Consider the following 22,861-nt stretch of genomic DNA (forward strand, 5'->3'; position numbering starts at 1 on the left):
AACAACCAATTAATCTCTCTCTCTTATATTGGACAAACAAAGCGAAGTATTTGTACCCGCGTCAAAGAACATATAGCTGATGTCAAACACCGTCGCGTAAATAAGTCTGCAGTCTGCGAGCATGTCATGGATAAACCTACACATTCCATAAAGTTTGACAAACCCCAGGTCCTTGCAAAAGAAGTCCGTTATCTACCCAGGATGCTGCGAGAGGCCATTGAAATTAAAAAACATACTAATTTCAACAGGGAAGATGGTTTCTCCGTACCACCAGTTTGGGATCCAGTATTTCCTCTAATGAAAAATCCCAAACAGACATAAGACTGCAGTACTAATTATTATGTTTTAGTTTATTCTAATTTCTATTAATAATTAAAATAAATTGAACTTAATAAAAATTCATTCAATAAAATAATTTGTAAAACTTAATATAGCGTAAATTGGAATGTTTTCTTTGTAAAATTAAAAATAAGGTATTTAATTCATAACTATTGTAACTATAGTGAAAAAATAGGGTGGTTTGCATCAATATTAGACATAACTGGTTGAAGACTGTACCACCTCAGTCAACCGTGACCATGGGACCTGTAAAGGGCCCGAAACGTCGGTTTGTTTGAAAAAACAAATATACGCGATTTAAATCCGGAAAAATAGTTTCATTTCCTAACCAATTAAGTAACTTGAGGAAAAACATTCTTTTATTAATGCGTATATTTCCACGACGCATACATATTCCAAAACGAGGCCAGACCATGGAAGAAAAAAACAATGGAAGTGCCTTAAGCCTCGATTACTATGAGGACCGATGTCGCTAAAAATCACACATTCTTAGGATCGTATTCTAGAACTCTATTCAATGCTCAAGTCAGGATTGCACTGGCAACACAAGCACTGGAAATACGACCCTAATGGCAGGGACTTGAGTATGATATCAAGTGCTTTAAACCATACTCAAATCCTAACTTGAGCATTGAGTAGAGTTCTAGAATACGACACTTAGTTTGAAACACTACAAAATCTTGATGTTGATTGGTTTCAAATTTAAGTACAAATAACAAATTCTAGATTGTTAATATAATTTAAACTTTACCCTGTTGGCATATCGTTGAAAGTTCAATATCTATTATTGCAAGTTACGACGTTTTAATATTATATCGAAATTTCAGTCAATGTACTGCCATCTAGAGGTTAATTGCAGAACGACGACGAATTGGAGTTATTACTTTAGTTCTCCAAACAAGAAGCGACCATGTTGCAGGGGTATAAGCTTTACTTTCGTTTCTTGTAACAAAAAAAATATTTCAATAAACAGAAAATTGGAAATTTATTCAATCAAGCTTACCGATGCTATAAAATGCACGTTGGTGCACGGACAATATTTTTGGTGCGTCTTTCATTTCTGCACTCCAAAATAGCACAATTAGGCATTTTACTAGGATTTTAGAGAATTGGCACTAAATAATGACACAACCGTACCATACAAAGCGAAAATGGTGGCCTGAGCTCAGGTAGGTCTTTCGAGACCTATAGTTGGCGCGCGTCAAACGCTAACTAATCATTCCTACTGTATTTATTGTTTTGTGGTATACTGCTACGTAAGTTTCTACTTTGTAACGATTCTGCGGGAGATGGAATGCCATCTGCCAAGGGAGTTAACAGTCAATATAATTTATATAGTGTATATTCTAACCATTATATAAACTACAGAAGACTGCTAATGCTTGGCAAAAATACAAGGCAGCCCAGTCGGGTATTTAGTACTTACTGGTACACCAGATGTCGCGTCGTATTATATAGCTATTTTTGTAACTAATTTGTTTTTTTTTAAATAACGCGTAACGGGAAGTGGCGTGCCTGCAGCTCCAGTACCTATCTGGAAAATAGGGAGGGTACTGTATGTGTACCCGGGGCAGCTCACCCAAGGCACTAGCTTCTCGAGAACCGGATGAAGTCAAGTGACAGAGGTCTGTGACAACCCTACACTGGCTGATCTAGGGTCTGAGCCTAAACTTACAAGGTTCCTGTGCGCGCACACGTTATAGTGACCTTCCCGCATAACCAAGACTTTGATTGGGAGGATCACTATAATCAAAACTTATGTAGAAAACGTATGAGAGCTGATGTACTGCAATTTACCAAATCTACCCTAATTTCTAGTAATAACAGACAAATCAACTAGATGGCGCTTATTTCTCAGATTTTTATGGATATCGCCTTTTTTTTTTTTGACGGGGGGTAATCTTTATGGATACCCCTGAGCCCAGGGAGACTCAGGGGTTATGTGGGGACTCTCCCTCCAGACTGGAGGGCCTACCCCACTAAAACCCCCCCGGGTTTCCCTCTCGCCGGTTGAGTCGGCGCCGTGGGATCAGTGAACATTCACCACGACTTATGGATATCGCCTGCTATTTTTTTGTTTTGTTTAGGATTGGCACCATCTACTTACCCATACTAGCAACACACAATGCCATCTATTTCTATGCACATTGGTCAAAATTCAAAAAAATAATTGTAGAACACCATGTTCTAAAATCATTTTTTTGTGCTAGACGCATTGACTTACAATTATATGGACGTCGGGTCCGCGCTAAAAAGTGTCCGCACTTTTAAGGCGCTAAAATCGTATACAGAGCGCGACACTCCGCTTTAGTCTTCATTTGTTCTACTGACAGCGCGATACTGCGATGACATTACAATTTAAATTTCGAATAGGTTGACTTGGGACATTTTTTTCGTGGTTTTTGTATTAGACCCGTCGTCCATTTATTTGTAAGTCAATGGCTAGACGCTATACCAACTATGCCACGGAATGAACCAGCGGACCTAACGAATTTTTCTATGCGCTTGCGTCGTATTTTTGTGTTTGGTTTTTTCAATGACTTTTTAGTCGTAGCGCCATCTATGAGAAACCTATGAAAGTTTTTATCACCCAGTTAGATGTCTTTACAGTTGCCAGCCCTGGCGAGAGAGCCGCTATTCATTATTTTTAAATTTTTATTGAATTGATATTCAATTATTTTTGTGAAATTATTCCACTAGTTTGTTATAATTATGTATATATTATGAAGTAAAAACGAAGAAAGAAATAGTGATGAAGAAAGCTGGAACTATATTTCTTATTTTAAATCAAATTACAAAAGTCTTTATCCTGAAAATTCCACTAATTACGAATTCAAAGTTTTTATTCAAAGCGATAGAAGATAATGTGATTTGAGTGAAAGATAAAACGTAAATAATGACTCCCGCTGCTCAAAAGACTATTTAAAAAACCCAAATAAGTGAACTAAGTTATTTAAGAGAAAGTGAAAACATAATGTGTTAGAATTAGAATTACAATGGAAAATATTAACGAGGATCCCGATAATTAAACGAAGACATGGCTCAATGGACAAGTATCCAAGCCAAAACTATTAATATAAAAAAAATTATTACATTCAAATTTGGAACATCTCAGAAAATCAAAACAATTTGATTGGACTTCAATTCTAATATCAGTCGAGCCGAAGTTTTATTCGAAATGAAATGTCAATAGCAAACAATTTTGACAATTTCACACGTTACTTCATATCGCACGATATGATAGTTGGGGCCGATTCTAGTTTGTCTATGAATCAAAAATAAAAACTACAGTTGTGTGACATGCGTGAGAAAAGTTTTTATTTGCCGCCATTTCGCCAGTCGTAACATGCGGTTCCTGAAACACACACAGAGAGCTTATAATATATATCCGCTCACGCGATACATGCAGCCGTAGACGCAAACCACACCTAGAGGTGCTGGTGATGATTTTATACCGATTTATCGGATATCGAAATTATAACAGGTAAAAGAACTAATATTAATTGCTATTTCGGTAACTACTCCAGCAAACCATAAAGTTTTTCCTGGGTTAAAGATAATAAAGTTTTTCCTAAAGTTTTGCCTGGGTCTGTCATTAAAAAAAATAAACAACTTCAAAAATACGTCACGACAATCGTGTGTGTTATTGTTTGGGCTGGTGATTTCGGTGTTTATTTATTGAAAACATACCGTAAGTAGCGTTTTTTTAAGTTTACCCTGAATATAAATGTTTATAAACTATACTTTAAGGAGTAATTTCATGGTAAACGTTAGAACCACTCAAACGGAATATTATCATATTTATCCAAGTACAACTAAAATTTAATTAGTGCTTTTTAAGTGCAGGATTTGCGGTGTATTACTGCATTTTATTTGAGATGTTTTTGTTGGTAGTACGGAGGGTATTTATTTAGCAATGCAGAATAATAATTTTTATTTATAAAAACTTGTATTTAAACTGAATGCTTTTCTAATTTGCGAACCCAAATAGCCGCCATTTTGCGGTAGGAGGAGCGCATCGCGTGAGCGGCTAAGTAGATAATGCAGTGATGTAACTGTACATAATTAGGCATTAAAACACTCGTGAGATGTTTTATAAAACTCGCTTGTCGGCTCGTTTCATAAACCCACACTCGTGTTTTAATGCCTTTCGTTATGTAACAGTCACATAAACTACTATTTTTATGACTCATTTATTTTGATTCGATTTTTTTCACTCTATTTTGTAATATTATTATTTTGTGTTATATAATCTTAGACAACATCACATACGTTGCTCTGATTCCAAAGTAAGTAACTAAAGCACTTGTGTTATGGAATTCGGAAGCAACGATGGTACCTCAAAGATGACGACAATATGAAAACCGGTGTGTAAGCCACTCGATCACGGAGGTTTTTATGAAGGAATTATGTTATTTTCTGTAATTAATTGTTTGTAATTTATGTATGAAAAGGACGTGCAAACTCGTGTTCGAAATCATTGTCGAACCGCCTACGCGAGAGCCATGTGTTCATTAAATTAGATTAAATACAAATAGAATTTTATTTGATTTAGCCATTCGTTTTTTGCCAACGAAACTTGGGACTAAAAGAAAATTGAAACATTGTCATTGTAAATTCCACCTAATTTCCATGCGCCTCGTGTTTAATTTTGTTCGCGTTGATTAACAAAAGTTAGCTGTTTTTGCGTCTGAACAAACAATTAAATACAAATAATACAACGGCAAACAGAAACTTAAAAATTTTGTTTAACATGTTTTTGTTTAATTGATAATTCAGTAAGCCCTCGGGTAAGGATATCTTACTGTCTTTTTAACCGACTTCAAAATAAGGAGGAGTTCTCAGTTCGACTGTATTTTTATTGTGTATTACCTACTCGATTTTGAGTTGAGTCGAGTCTTTCGAAAGAGGGTATGTCAGTATTAGTCCCATTTAAATTTGAAGAAAATGTTTCACCTCTAAGGGTCGTATTCCAGAACTCTACTCAATGCTCAATTCAGGATTTGAGTATGATTTTAAATACTGGAAATACGACCCTAATGGCAAAGAGTTGAGTATGATTTCTAGTGCTTTAAATCATACTCAAGTCCTGACTTGAGCATTGAGTAGAGTTCTGGAATACGACTCTTGAGAGTGGCAAATTAGGGGATGAATCCGGTTTCGCGCGTTTTCTGGTAACCGATTTCAATAAAACTTGATAAATAGATTATTTCCACGAATTTTCGACGTCGGTTCTTTTTTAATAAAAATGTTACAATTTTTATTATAAATAGATAGGTAAAACGTTTAAGGTCTTTCCATAAACATACACAGGAATATGAAGTAATAGAGAAAGAAAAAAGATATAAAACAGAAATAAAAACTAACAATCTAAACAAACAAGCAAAAAAGAAGGAATTTTTTTTTTCGAATTTTTAATAGCGAGCATTTAAGTTTTTAAATAAACCAAGGGTTCGGGCCCTTTACAGGTCCCATGGCAAGCTGACTGAAATGGTAAAGTCATCCAATTATATCTAATATTAATTTGGAAATTAATATAAATATTAATTATTAATATTAATTGTAAAGCGCCTGAAACGTTGGTTTGTTTGCAAACACAATCCTTTTTCTTTTGTTAATGATTTTTGTGTATGATTATAATCGATGGATTATAATCATACAAGTACAGGTCAACAAATTTGATAACGACATTCATGAGTATTAGTCTTCGCGTTTAGTCCCTAGAGGAGTTTGACCACAGAACAATAAATACAGTAGAAGTGGATAGTTAGCGTTTGACGCATGCCAACTGTAGGTCTCGAGAGACTATCTGAGCTCAAAGTCAAAGTCAAAGTCACAGATTATTTATTCCATAGGTAAAATAAATTTACACTTGAAAACGTCACATTTAAGCTACTGCTCGTTCACTACGCTGACCTCCCTGAGAAGAACGAGCAAGAAACTCTAGAGATTGCTCTTTTCAAATAAACTTAAATGCTATGGAATACACTTTGAATCAAATTTGTGTGGATTCTGGCGCCATGTCGTCATTCCATACATTTCCATCTTTATCTAACACGTAGTCTTCAATTTTGTAATATGATTTTTCGATCGAAATATTTTTAATGTAGTTTTTAAACTTAGGAAATGATAAACTTAATATATGCTCCGGAATCTAACACATGCTCAGTCCACCATTTTCGCTTTGTACGGTACGGTTGTGTCATTCTTTCGTGCAAATTCTCTAAAATCCTAGAGAAATGCCTTATTGTGCTATTTTGGAGTGCACAAATGATAGCCGCACCAAAAATATTATTTATTATTATTATATATATTATTTTCGGGTTATGTTTCATACCATCAGAAAGTCATCAAGAAATTTTAATTAATATTCGATTTTCTGTTTAGCGAAATATTTTTTCTGTTAGATGAAACGAAAATAAAGCCTATATCCCTGCAATATAGTAGCTTCTTGTTTGGAGAACTAAAGTAATAACTCCAATTTGTCGTCGTTCAGCAATTAACCGCTAGATGGTAGCACATTGATTGAAATATCAATGTATATCAAAATGACGTAACTTGTAATAATAGGTATTGATGGTATTGAACTTTCAACAATATGCCAACAGGGTAAAGTTTAAATTATATATACAGACTTTGTTATTTATTTTTTAATTTGAAACTACGATAAACCAATATTAAGATTTTGTAGTGTTTCAAATTAAGAATGTGTGAGTTTTGACGACATCAGTTCTGATAGTAATCGAGGCTTAAGGCACTTCTATTGTTTTTTTCTTTTGTGGATTTGACTGTTGGGAACCTCAGAAGGTTACAAGATTAACCAGTGCACTAAATAGATTTGAAAATAATGGATTAGAAAGGAAAATTGTATATATATAGAACAACCAGTCAACCGTGATCAGTAGACGTAACTAACAATATTGACGAAAATAAATTGTATTGACTTTATAATAAAGAACATGATAATTCTGAATCGAATTTCGTATATATAATTCCGTTACACCCATTGTAACTTGTGCCAACGTTCATTTTCACGAATTTCACATTGTACGTGCGGTAATAATTATTTGTTGCCCTTATTACAATTACGTGCTGTAATCTGATATAAAAACATGTATACCAAGTTATAAGGATATCCTTCGTTTTACGAGAGGCCTACTATCCCAAAGATTTGACTAAAACAACACAAAGACAATAGTCTGCTGGACTTAAAAAAGGAGGAAGTCCTCCATCCGATTATGTTTTTTTGTGTTTTTTTTTATAGTACTAAGTGACTGCACTAACAAGTCGTGCGCCTGATGGTAAGCGACACACCTAGCCATAACTGTTGCTGTGCCACTCTGAGCTTTAAATCGTAAAGATCTGACGGGCACGGCCAATGCGCCTGTCATCCTGAGACGTAAGTTGAAAGTTCCCATGTAATTTCACCAGCACCCTTGCTCTTCAAAACCGGAACGCAGTCATGCTCACATTACTGCTTGGCGGCAGAAATAAGTAGGTGGCAGTAACTCCCTGGACGAACTCTTTCACAAGTACCTCTAATACTACTAATGTATCTGTAAATTCACCAAAATTTGTTCTCAGACTAAATACCGTAGCCCTTGCTTTTTCTCGCTTAATATATATAATAACATTGAAATATCAACAAATATCTAAATGACATTAGAATATACGAATAAGTTTTCGAGTTATAAAGCACTATCATTTTACGGAAACGGTAATTAGATCTAATTACCGTATCCATGGACACGGTAATTAGCAAGTTTAAAAGTTTTTAAGAAAATCCGACTACTCATGACACAGCTCAATTATTATTTGTATATTTTGCTACATTTGGTTTATTTCTACTGATGCAAGTGCCATTCAAGACTTTTTGAAATAAATTTAAAATAGATTTCTTAATGTTGGGTTAATAATTATGATTCAAAATTCCTCCAATTCTTTCTTATGATTAATCACAGCAATTACAAAAACTATTTCTGTTTTAGTAAAGTTTAAAGAAAATATTTTGTATCGATGTCATTTATTACAAAAAGTGAAGAAAATTAAAAGTTATTTACATGTTGTTAGTGGTTCTTTAAAATTTTTGTTTTTATGTTTTCTTAACCGCTCACGCGATACATGCGGACACATACCACATCTAGAGGTGCCGGTGATGATTTTATACCGATTTATCAGATATCGAAGTTATAACAGGTAAAAGAACTAATACTATTTGCTATTTCGGTAACTACTCTAGCAAACCATAAAGATTGTAATGCCTGGGTCTGTCATTTAAAAAAAATAAACAACTTCAAAAATAAATCACGACAATCGTGTGTGTTATTGTTTGGGCTGGTGATTTCGGTGTTTATTTATTGAAAACATACCGTACCGTTAAGCGAGAAAAAACAATGACTACGGTAATTAGGCTGAGGACACCGAAATGGCTACGGTAATTAAGCTGAGAACACCGAATGTGAGAATGGCCGAAATATTCCACCTGTAAGGTCGCAAACTAGGAGATCAATCCGGTGTCGCGCACTTTCCGGTAACCGATTTCAGTAAAACTTGGCAAATAGATGTAATTCCGTTGTTTCGTTTGAGGCCGGTTTTTGTATAAAAAATTTATCTCATTATAAGTCACCACAGTTGTGTGTCCATAGCAAAATTTTGTGTGTTTGGTATTCTGCTAAAAGTTAAAAGTGGTGACTCGTTAGCCATTGAAGTACTATTCAACTGGCATTGCAATTTTTTTGCTTTTCTGCTCTATAATGGCGAGTCAGTGTAGTGTAGGTACTAAAATTATAGATAATATTTAATTTGAATACTAAATTACTAATAAAAATTAAGATTATGTATTGTATTTACATGGTAGTTTTAGTAAGACGACATCGATTTTTAGTGATTACATTTATTAATGCCATCACGGTCATTCCACCGATACTCAATTGAAACTTAACTGTCATTGGAACTGGATTTTAGTAGAATAACAAACATTATCATAATTGCAATATAATCTCTGTGGAATTGTTACGGACACCGAGCCACGCACGAGAGAGTGTAAGCGTTCCCCGCATCCCGCACACCTCGCTGACCGACCTTCTTTCTAACATAGTTACTAGTTGAGAGACCAATAGTTGTACTTGATAATAATAATAATAAATAAATAATTTATTTGGCATCCAAGGCCAATTAAATTTTTAAACGTATGACTATTGTCATTAGACACAAAGACAAAACATAAAAACATATAATTTCGCTCGAGGCGCCGCCGATTACCCGATGGGGTAATCTGGTGGGGTGATGACCTCAGCAGAACCTGGACGAAATGACGAAGCAGCGACGCATCGAGCTTAGCCGCAAACGTTTTCAGGATGCTTTTTGGACTAGAACGCAGTCTAGAGAGTAGTGACGCCGTCTTTCTTCGCATCACAATTAAGTAGGAACATTTTGAGCAGTAGTCAGTAGCAAGTCACTTGACCAAGCGTTTCATTTCCGACCCTGAGAAGAGCAAGAATCTGAACTGACTGAACGAATACAGTCCACTAAATCAAGACATTTGGAAAATCGCAGGCACATTTAACGTAAGGTGGCGACGCAGTGACCGACAAGCACCACCGTCCGACATCTTTTTTTAAATTCGTTTCTTATAAGATTTAGGACAAGATTTTCTATGATGTTAACAAGTTTTTTATTATAATGATTAATACAAAGTTCGAACACTCAGAAAAAAATCCTTCGATCCGGCCAGATTCGAACCGAAGTCTTCTAGCATATCGTGTCAGACGCTATACCAACTAAGCCACGGAGCCAGCGGACCTCACGAATTTTTCTATGTGATCTTTGAAAAACCCAATGCAAAGACACATACAAAATACATGCAACACAATACATGCACACAATACATGCAACAAGCACATACAAAAATTCGCGAGGTCCGCTGGTTCGTTCCGTTTAAGTAGAAGACGGTTGGTCGTAATGCGAACTGTATCCACACAATACATTATGTTCAATCTGCTTGTTCGGTACGGCTGCACTGAACGAGTGATTTTAAGTCCGCGCAATAGTATTAAGTATGGCGTTATATATGTGTAAATAGTTTAAGGGTTATTTATTGTACCTACTCTAATTTGAATAAAGTTTGTATATGTCGTTTTATTCCAATAAGGATCAAACAGGTGTTTAGTTGGAATAGTGAGTAAAAATAGAGAATATGCTTGCTTGATCCGACTCGCGCGAAGATGAGCGCATACGCAGCTTGGGCGAGTACTTATACACCTGAAGCGGGGTGCAGGGTAGTATACGTAGGTCGCCCGGCACAAATCGCCTGCGAGCGTTTGACTGAGGTTGTTATGTACCACTTATATAGGTTTTAAGACGTTATGTACAAATTGAAAAAAATATGTATAATAGAAAAGTATTTGTAATAGATTAACGTGTGAAAGATGAATAAATAGTTCAAAAGGGTAAGCTAACTTTTGGCGGGAAAAGGAAGGCTCGCTCACCTATAAAAAGCGCACTGGCGCTAATAGATACACAGTCCAAAAACAGCCTAAGCTCGAGATACTTAGAAAAACCCGAAGAAGAGCCAGCAGCCAACCTTACCAGACAAAAGCCAGCCTTCAGACATTCACTGTATATACAATCGTTATTTGATTTGAAACCAGGCATAGGTGCATCCCACACACCGCTAATAGAAAAGAAAAATATTTTAAGTAATTTGTATAAATAATCAATCATTAACCAAAAAGATTATACTGTAATTGGATAAATACATTTATAAACAATCAAATTTATCGCAATTGTTTAAGTTGTTTATTAGGAGCTCTACTACTACAAAAAGTACCGTCACCCTAACAAAAAACAGTGAAGAATATGAAATAGTAACGTTTTTATTTAAATAAATAAGCCTTACACATAAAGTAAGTAACAAATACATCTTTTACCTTCGATTTACTACAGCCTTATTCAAACTTAACTGCAAAACACGAAAAAAAATGATTTTATGAAATCAGGAACAGTTGAAAATTAAAAAAAAAATTCCAATTTTAACAATTTAACACTGATCAAAGATCAATCAAACTGTAATAAAAAAAAATTATTAAAAATATGTTTAAAAAAACAATCTCGAACCACATGGGAAAAATGGCTGTTAACAATTTTTTTATTTTCAAATAGGGCCTTCATTAAAATTCGTAGAAAATTATACCTCAAAATAGAGAGAGTCAATGATAAATCATGACAATATCAACGTTGGCGGCAACATCTGAGATTAGTTTTGCCCGTGGTTGCCATTGTTGTATAAATATTAATAGGTACGCCATGCCTATATGGTATAGGTAATGAGTTGCTGTAATACTCAATAAACAAGCCTCGGTAGAGCAAATTGTATTTCGGATAGGCTTTGTTTGTTCACTAAATGTATTGTTACGTTATTTCCATCGCGTGTCTTTCAATTAGAAATTTAATGAAATTAATCTATATAGTATCTAGTCACTAGCGGCTTAATATATTTATGAAAATTTAATTTATGTTAAGCACGATAGTGACAGTCGCTAATTCACTGAAGGGGGAATGTATACGTTTGTATAATAAGATTCCGGTTGATTTAAAAAAAATAATCTGCGCATTTGGATGACAAAAATCCATGACGATGACCCATTTAGCTCTTGAAGGTTGTCTCGATCGATATTCGAAATAAATATTATAAATAATACGAATGTAATAGGAATCTGCCTTATGAATAAGTAAAATGTAGGCCATACACATATTTCTCCCAGCCTGGGAATCGAACCCAGGACCTCTGCATGGCAGTCCGGCATGGTAACCGTTCGGCCACGGAGGCAGTTAAAGCATTTACTAGAGTGAAAGCATTTATTCGTTCGGTTTTAGAGTCCACCAAAAACCAGCGTCACAGACTAATCTCGGCTGTGGCAAGAGAGAGATGCCACACGGGCGTTGCGTCGCCGCAACAACGCTATGATTTCAACTTACTAAGTTGCTTGCGGTGGATGGCGCGCCGTTTCAACCTAGTCTGTGGCATTTCATTGTGATTAGGAGCGATGCCACACACGTGCTGCGCCGGGCCGGAGCGTTGCGTACTGCAGCATCCCTCCTCGCTTCGTCTCCTGGCCCCTTGTCCGATACGCACGCGTTCCGACACCGTACACCATTTCCAAGTACTTTTACTTTGTAGGTAATAATACTACGTGGCGTCAACGTTCAGACATCGCAACGCATCCTACGGCATCGCTGTTATAGATAGGACTGTGATCAAGCAATCGTCTATTTTTTTTATCGAAATGGAACTACAATATTTGAAACAAAACATATGATATATCTCATATTTTGAACAAAATTTAGTAAACTTAGCAACATCGGCCGTCACTTCATGGCTGATGGTAATAGGTTGATGTTTCTCGATGTTTTTTTCTTTTTTCTTGAAATTTTGACGGGAACAAAGTGATGAAATACAATAAAACAACTCTGTTAACAATAACTCTGTTTATTTTATATAATATTAAATGACGGGACGAACAAGCAGTGTACCTGGTAGTAAGCGACACGCCTATCCATAACAGTTACAGTGCCAGAGCTTTAAGTCGCAAATATGTTACGGACAATGCCACTGCGCTCGTCACCCTGAGACTTAAGTTGACAAGTGCAATGTGCCTGTAATTTCACCAGCACCCTTCTAAACCGGAACGCAGCAATGCTCACATTACTGCTTGGCGGCAGAAATAGGTAAGGTGGCAGTACTTCCCTGGACAAATTATTTCACAAGGAGTTCTACTGCTACTAGAGCTACTAGTTAATTCACATGTAAGTACTCATGTCCAATCAAAAGGTCGGTAATCTGCAGAATCTGGGCTAATAGACATGACCGCAACAACTGACGCATCTGGCTCAAATCAATTACTCAAGCACTTTACAATTAGATGACTTGCACTTGCTATCTTGTGGGCACTAAACTTGTACTCTAGGATCTAGTCGCCAAAGGACTCAATTAGATCTATCGGACAAGCTTAATGCAATTGGTAACTTTGATAGTTTAATGGACCCCTAAAACGTGTGAAGCTGGAAATTAATGTTTTTTGAAATATAATGTTTATCGATTTAAGACTTTCGTGGGTATAGAGATCAAATACCTTTTAATAAATAATTATGATGTTTGTGCAGGTCAAATATTCGTCATAAAGAGCGTTACTGGTATTAAAAATGGTCATACGTCATTCTTAGTAGCAGTAGAGCTTATCAATGTGTTCGTCCAGAGACGTAAGTCTCTCACCTTACCTATTTCAGCCGCCAAGTGATAATATGAGCATTACTGTTTTCCGGTTCTGAAGGGTAAGGGTGGTGGTGAAATTACAGGTACATGAGAGTTGTCAACTTATGTATTTGGGTGACGGGCGCAGTGGCAGTGCCCCCTACGATTTTTGCAGTTTATAGCCGTGTACGTCCGTACGTTCGACTTGTACGTTCTATCACTTGGTATTATATAAAAAAAAATTAAAAATGGTCATACGTCATTGTTGAAAGTGTTTAGTCAAGGAAGTACTACCTTACCTTTTTTTATGATATATCCTAGCAGGATGTTCGTGTTGATATTATAAAATTGTGGTGGCCGAAATGGGTCATATTTTACATATATCCAAGCGATGAATACAAATGCTGTGATATTTATGTTAATGTATAATATGTCGGATTAGGACTGTAAATGTGGGCGTCATCATTTCTTTTTGTGCAAGCTCCATAGGGTATTCGGGTAAACGAAATCAAACGGCAGTTCTGACATATTATATTGTAGTTCGAACGAACAGGCAGGTATGAGGCGGTGGTCCGAGAACACAACGTTTATTAATCTCTCTTTAAATTCGCAGCAAACAATCAAAAGAAAAGCTAAATAAATACTCTTGCGCTACCTCCATTACGTTTTTGAACTCGCCTTTCTCGCGCCTCACTTCCTCAACTCTGCCTGAGAAACCGATGAAGTGGGTTCTCGAGGTCGTCACTAGATGGCATTAGTTACAAAAGTCCAATTATTTTCAAATAATGTTTACACTGAGATATTTTTTAAATATCAGAATAAAAATTATTATCCTATTATTTACAATTGTATCGCACCAAGCAGATAAAGCCTTTTCGGAATACTAATCACAATTTACGTCGCCTATTGTATCACCTGCTAATTCAAAGCTCACGCCTCGTCGTGAATATGAAGAACTACGTAAGCAAAATTTGTAACATTAAAGCAGTCGCAGTTCCAATTACTGTCCCGGCCCACGTAGTTAATCTACTGCGAGCGAGAGTTCTTTTAAATGTAATTTAAATATCACACGAGTGCCTTTGCAAAGGTTACAGTCCCCTACAATTGCTTCGTTGTTTGCTCTCGTTCTGGTATCAAATTTGTACAAAATCTTTTGTCACATATTAAAATGGATGATCTAATTAAATATTTATATTTAGACGAAAACTTGAGATCTGTATTTGGCAGTAAGTTCAAACGTATTGTAACTGTCCTCCCCGACGACCCCACACACGCTTACAGGCATCGGACCGGTATTTACATCAGCACTTTTTTGTTACCGCACAAAGTTATTTACATAGATTGCTCCAGATATCTTTGGTTTTATTCCACAAATCCCCACTGGGGATCCTCAAATTTTATAATAATAATAATAATACGTGAGGCGCACTATAAGTTTCCGGAATGAATAAGAAAAAAATACTATATCATCCGCTTAGAGGTACTTTGCGCGCGAGCCACTTTGGTTGTTTTAAGCTCATCTCGAAAGACCCATACGCTCGATTACGGTTTTGCTTCGGGATCGTAACTATAAATCCATGTTTCGTCACCTGTTACTATGTCAAACACCAAATTTGACGCCCCTTTGTTTAATCTGGCAAGCATGGCATTGCACTAAGTGACGCGATCCGTTTTTTGAGCCTCAGTCACATTATGTGGAATCCACTGAAAGCACAGCTTTTTCACACCCAAACGTTTGAGTAGTATTAATTGTATTTGACTCATGTCTATGTCTAAAGATGCCCGAATCTCATGATATGTCACATGCCCTGGTTTGATCATACGGCGCACAGCACCGATGTTTTTGTTGTTCACAGCAGTGGACGGGTGACCTTCACGAAATTCGTGACTGAGATTCACACGACCGCGTTTGAATTCTGCAAACCAGTTATAAATAGTCGTCTTGCATGGTGGTTCATCGCCAAAAGCAGTTTGAAGCCGAGCGAAGCTCCGCTGAGCTGTTAAATTACACTTAAAGTCGTAGAAGTACGGACTCGTATAAAAGAGGATGCCATATTACAAGTATTCACCGGAGCCAATAGTCGAAGATGACCGCACCAACATCTATTGGGATCAATCCATTATCACGGACAGGACTATTCTTGCGAATAAGCCTGATATTGTGATATTGGATCGATCGCAGTGGAAGGTATTTCTTATGGACGTCACCATCCCGCATGACGAGGGTGTCGTGAAAGCCGAAACCGAGAAACGCCGGAAGTATCTCGACCTGGTGCACGAGATCACCGACATGTGGGATGTGATCTCCACAGAAATAATCCCAATTATTTTGTCCGCAAATGGTTTATTTCCAGCTTGAGGTGGCTGGATTTATGTGGCGTTTCACTTCCAGCACAAATGCAGAAGTCGGTACTGCTCGATAAGGCACGTACTGTTCGCCGGTTCTTGAACCTGAATCCCTGACCCCCGCCGACTGTGCCATTGCCGGGGAATACCGCTTCTCCCATTTAAAAATTCTAAATTAATCTTTTAGACCTTGGGAAAGGCGAGAGTCCAAAATAGATATAATAATAAATAATAATATAATATAATAATAATTATAATAACCTTCTATTAACTCTATAATATTAATTATTTATATTGTTTTTATAAAATGTGTGAATATTGTGTATTTTTTACATAATAAAATGATATCTACAACAATTCTACGGAATATTGATTCTTATGATTAGAGCTAATTGTAGCTGTCCCTGTAATTTATTTGCCTTATAATTTTCATCAAGATACTGGCTCGCAACATCGTTCTGTTTCACCAATTATGTGGATTTAATTTTATTCTAAGCAACAAAAATAATGTAGCAGCTGCTATCATTACCATAGATATAATTATTAAGCTGTCTTTTGTTTCACGACACCAAAGTGAACCTAAAGGATACATAAAGTTTTGAATCTCCTTGAAGAAGGATGGCGACATCCCTTGTATTTTGTGACCTAGTGTTTTTGATGACGTATATTAAAGATACCTATCAACACTTGTGATTCATTAGCAAAGCATCAAAAAAGCCAATTGAGTATAGCCTGTAGAAGCTGGGGGTTATAAACTTGATATACTTTATGTTTATAACATTGTTCTGTATTTCGCTTCAGATGTTTGTTGGTAGTAGCAGAAAACAACAAGTTTTATGTTTGTTCCCAAAAATAATAAAGAACTTGCTGAATATTCCTAAATCTGCTAAACTCTGCCACGTTTAATACAACGTTAACATGTTCTGTCGCAATGAAAATGAATTAAAATTAAATCTGCCCAAATGGCAGTAATCTGCCAGAAATAGTCACACTGTTCTCAATCTCAAAGTGACATTAACATTGGCAAGATGCCTCTTGTCAAAACGTTCCTTTGGTAACTTTCGTATCTCTCATTTAAATATTGTTTAAACATTTTTGTCACAATGTGTTTTATTTTTTTACTTTATGTCATTGTTGTTTAATTGATTATTTGATCAGGTATTTTATAGCTCTAATGTTTTATGTGTGTATTATAAAATAACCACTTCTTTAGGTAGGTAAACACTCAATCATGCTTAAAATGCAACATGCTTAAAGTCAAATTACAGGATGTATAAACCTTGACTTTTGACATTTTGATTTACCTGTTAAGCAGAGGCCGTGATTTCGAATCCGGGCTCGCATCGCTGCGTTTCGGAATTTATGTGCGAAATTTTAATTTGAAATTTACCATAAGCTTTTCACTGAAAAGATCATCATAACAAAACCTGCCTGAAAACGAGGCGAGAAGTCTCCAACCTGCATTGGGCCAGCGCGGCAGACAATGGCCTAAACCCTCGCTAGAGAGGAGACTCATGCCCAGCAACGGGACGTAATGGGTTGAATATGATGTGCTTAAAATTCCCAGTAGTACTCTGTAGACATTTTATCTACCCGCATTGGTGTCTTTAAGAAGTTAATTTTGGACTTACTTATGGATGTATGAAGTTATTTTCTATTCAATTGTAATTTTTGTTTTTATTCACTAGTCTTAGAATTGTTATATCATAATACGCAAGTCTACGTGTGCAGTAAAAAAGTCGAGGTTCTTAATTCGTTTGTATGTTTCTTTTGTATGATGTTACACGATAACTCATTTGTGTACCGATTTTGATGGTTCTTTTTTTGTTGGAAAGAGGGTACGTCCGTAGTCGTCCCATATCATTTTGAAGAACAGCCACCTAGCTGTTCACGCATGAAGACTCATTTTTATATGTCATTATAAGGAGCAATTATTTTAATGGTTGATTTTGTAATGCTCCAATTGAAGGAGTTTTTCTCTCTATACCGGGTGGAAATTTGTAATGCCACCTGGAGGGAAAGTACTCTAAATACTGGAGATAGAAATTTTTATTTAAAGGAAACATTCCTTAATTTTGTAAAAGAAATAAAACTGCATTTTCGAAAATTTCTAGCAACACGCGAGAATCGAACCCGCTTTAATCTGAAAAAAATGCACCCTGCACTTTTATTGCGTCGATCGATAGGGTTAATTATACTAATAAAATCTCTCTCACAAAATTGGTTAATTAAATGAAAAAAAAACCATGAAATCTTAACGTATTTTAATAAAACGAAAAAAATGGTAATCTAACTAATTAGTTGCTCGAAATGAGCTCATTTTCTTGGATACACAAATTTAATCTTTTAAAGAATTCATCAATGGACTAGCTTTTAATAACGTGTTGTGATGAATTGTATTACAAATCGTATTCTGAACCTCAGCCTTCAACTCGTTTACCTCGCATAGGATTTAAGGTAAATTTGATTTTTAACATATCCCCACAAAAAAAAATCTAAAGGGGTGAGATCTGGTGATCTCGCAGGTCATCTGATTGGCCCGTTTATACCCACCCAGGTATTAAAATGGTTACTAATGTAGGCAGTATACTCTAGATTTCATGGTTTGTAAGAGAGATTTCATCCTCATAATTGACCCTATCGATTGATTTAATAAAAGTACAGGGTACATTTTTTTAAAGATTTTAGCGGGTTCGATTCCCGCGTGTGGCTAGCAATTTTCGAAAATCTTTCAATGCAGTATTATTTCTTTTTCAAAATAAAGGAATATTTCTTTTAAGTAAAAATTTATATTTCCAGTATTTAATGTACTTTCCTTCCAAGTGGCATTACAAATTTCCACCCTGTATAATATTTTAAACAATGAGAACCGATTTTTATTATCTCCTGTGTTAAGTCCCGTATAGAGGCGAACTAGGGGACGAATCCGGGTTTGCACATTTTCTGCTAACCGACTTCAATAAAACTTGGCAAATAGATGTAATTCCATGAACTGTTGAGGTCGGTTTTTTAGTATTCCGTACTGAGATTATTGTATCAAATGTTTGATTTGGGTATAAAACAATTTTTTTTAATATCATTTTTTGTTTAGTTATTTATTATTCAAATGCAGCACCACTTCTCAATTTTTTGTAGTAATTAGTAGTTAACGGTGTTGGTGACAGAATCATTACATATTTACTGTAAAAAAATTGGTTACAAGTTTTAATTGTGTCTACAGTTCGTTGACCTAAATAAATAAAAAAAAGTATGAAACTTGGAAATACCTTAATTACTCACAGTGATGACCATGTCACGTTCCTGAAGACCCTATTAATTAAACGAGGAAAAATCCCTAGTTTGTGTAAAATGTTGAAATTGAATATACCTACAACGTATTTTGTCACGTAATAAATTAAACGAATTGAGGTTTAATAAATTGAAATGTAACGCCTCTTGGTACACAATTTCAGTCATTTTTCCTCAGATTTTACGTTTATATTTATGGGTAATGATAATTAGATGGAAATTTTGTTCCTAACAGCAGATTATAGATAGTCGAGCTATTTATTGACAATCACAATTACGGTTGGGTAATTTTCCGAAAAAATAAAAATTATAATCCGTTAAAATTCCCTATAAATCGGAAAATTTTGGAAAAGCCTTCAGTAAAGCCTTAGCATGCAATGCTACTCACAGCTTTAAATCACAAAGATCTGAGGGGCACTGCCACAGCACCCGTCACCCTGAGACATAAGTTGACAAGTCCCATGTGTCAGTAATTACCTTACCCTTCAAAACCGCAACACAGCAATTACTGCTTGGCGGCAGAAATAGGTAAAGTTGTAGCACTTCTCTGGACGAACTCTTTCACAAGGAGCTCTATTGCTACTTAAACTTTTCGGAAAAGAGGTTTATAGATGCCTACATAGAAAGAGTTATAAAATTTCACGACTACTTAATTAGTTTCACGTGGAGTTTTCGCAATTGTTACACATAGGAAATAAAACAGTTTTTCCGGATTTAAATCGCGTAATTTGTTTTTTCAAACAAACAAAAAGGTTTTGGGCCCTTTACAGGTCCCATACGTTTATTACCCTTGGTCACGTGAATAGTTTCACTTCAAAGTCAACCGTGACTATATATTGTTTCATATACTTCGTATTATTTTTATGACTTTCATACATTGACTTACAAATAAATGGACGACGGATCTAATACAAAAACCACGAAAAAAATGTCCCAAGTCAACCTATTTAAACGTAGTGACATTTCAAGGAATATGAAAAAGCTAAAACGTTGAATTTAAATTGTAATGTCATCGCAGTACTGTCTAATTTTGCTTGCTTCGCTGTCAGTCGAACAAACGAAGACTAAAGTGTGAATGACGCTCTGTATACGATTTTAACGCCCTATAAGTTCGGACACTTTTTAGCGCGGACCCGACGTCCATATATGTAATTGTAAGTCAATGCTTTCATATAATAAAAACACTTTTGACATAAGAGCATGTGTGATTTTATTATACCGAGGGTACAATTTAAATATACAACATGTTATTATAGTAAATTAAAAACACCAGTAGGCTTTGTTTTCTATTCACATGACTCCTAAAACAAATCAAATGTATCCCTGTGCCATTTAACATCAATTTTCTTTATCGCATATAAAACTTGAAACCAAAGTAACAAATGACTATTCTACATCGTTTGACTGTTGTTATTCCGTCGCAAAAGCACAAGTCTCTAAGCAATTTTGCACCTGAAGTAAATCCATGAATTGCACTCGTAAAGGTTTAAACTATGCTGTTTTTAATATTAGTAATATACTTACGGGAAAGCCCATGCGTAAAGAATTTTCTTTGATAAAAGTGTTAGATTATATTGAAATACATTATTGTCATTGTAAATGCAAGGAAAGAAAATATATTGTTGGTTCTCTTAACGAATATTTATTTTGAATGCCATGTCTGCCTGCCACCTTACCTATTTCTGACGCCAATCAGCAATGTGAAGATTACTGCGTTCTGGTTTTGAAGCGTAAGAGGGTGCTGTGCACATTATGTCTCAAGGTGATGGTCGCTGTGGCAGTGCCCCTCAGCTTGAATTTGAAAAAAACTGTTGTGGGTAACCTATCACAAACTCGAATTTCTTTTTTCCGAATTTCATTATTCCGAAGACGGTTCGACTTTTTTTCATTAATGCGATGACACTTTTGGTATAAATTTACAACACAGAAATGTCTTACAGCAGAAATATCGTTTGTCTGAAAACCTGTTATTAGAATAATTATTACACATACGTATTCTTTGGGCAGAAGTTTGTTGGGTCTAATCATGTTTGTTATGCTGTCTGTTTTCCATATAATTTAAATTGCTGAAAATTCGTTTCGACAAAATTATTATTCTTAGATAAAATTATACCGCCATACAATACCGTACAACTCCAAAATTCTGGACTGTACTTTGCTGGTGCATAGCAAGTCCACTTACGTAATTTTCGTCATACTATTGTGCTATGTTTTTGCTGTCATGTGAAATGTAATTTAAAAACAATGGTCTTGAGTATTCAATAAATAACTTATAACTGAATCGACGAGAGTACCAGAGCTGAATTTGTTTGCATTACGATACGAATCCTCCTGTAGGTTTAGGTGAGGTTAGTGTATAAAAAAGCAGCACGATCCGAACAAGCGAAGCGAGCGACTACAACTCGATCAAATTAACTTGCATCTCATTTACCATATTTTCTAAAGATGCGAGGTGCTTTAATTTGACGAGTCGTATTGCGCGCACGATCATTACTTTTAATATCTGTAATAAGAAATAATATAACAAAAATGTATTATGGGTATAGTTTTTTTACAAAATAAAAAACTTCAATTAGATACATTTTTTTTTGATAATAGCGCACACACTCAGCATAGCCCCGCGCTAGGGAAACCCTGTGTCGCGGGTGCCATGGACACACACATAGACAACCACAAATTACACCCAAACTCACGACAGAAATAAGGCCATACAAATATTTCTCCCGGCCCGGGAATCGAACCTGGGACCTCTGCGTGGCAGTCTGGCATGGTAACCGTTCGGCCACGGAGGCAGTTGGTCAACTACATTGGTCAAACGGTTTGTTGGGGAAATAAAAATCGGGAAAAAAATACCTTATCATGCCAATAGTGTAACATTAAATGGTGTAATGAGAAAAACCGTAAGTTGTTTTTGGACAAATGAAACAAAATCTATTCAATAAAAGTCTAAAGGTTCTCGGAGGAAATTCTGTAAATCATGTTTCTAGCTTGTGATACTTTGTTGTAGTTGATATTAATTTTCTGTATACAATTACAATCTTGCAAAATTGTAATGTTGAAAGTGACATTTGTAACAATTTACATTGTAATGCTGCCTTTCTAAACATCATAATTATCCGGATGGGTGAGAACCTGGAGATCCGTCACACAGGCTAATTCCTAGCATGGACTCCAGTCTCTTAAAAAGGTATCTAAATATCTAGGCACTTCATGTAAAATATTTTTTGTGATAGGTGACCACTGCTATGGCCAGGTGTGTCGCTTACCACCAGTCACACGGCTTGTTCGTCCCGTCTCTTGGCATTATAAATTATAAAAATAATATGTGCCGATGTTGTAAGCTTAAAATTGAAATTTTAGCCAGGGCTGGTAGCTGTAAAGATATATAGCTGTGTGACGTAATAATTAGATGGCGCTACGGCTAAAAAGTCGCTGAATAAACCAAATACAAAAACACGACAACAAATACATAGAAAAATTCGTGAGGTCCGCGGCTTAGTCGGTATAGCGTCTGGCACGGTATGCTAGAAGACGTCGGTTCGAATCCGACCAGATCGAAGGATTTTTTTCTGAGTATTCGATCTTTGTATTAATAATTATTAAAATTTTATTTATTTATTGTCTCATGTGGTAATAACC

The sequence above is a fragment of the Hyposmocoma kahamanoa genome, unplaced genomic scaffold, assembly GCF_003589595.1.
Source record: "Hyposmocoma kahamanoa isolate Upper Pololo Valley unplaced genomic scaffold, ASM358959v1 94, whole genome shotgun sequence".
NCBI classification, from domain to species: domain Eukaryota; kingdom Metazoa; phylum Arthropoda; class Insecta; order Lepidoptera; family Cosmopterigidae; genus Hyposmocoma; species Hyposmocoma kahamanoa.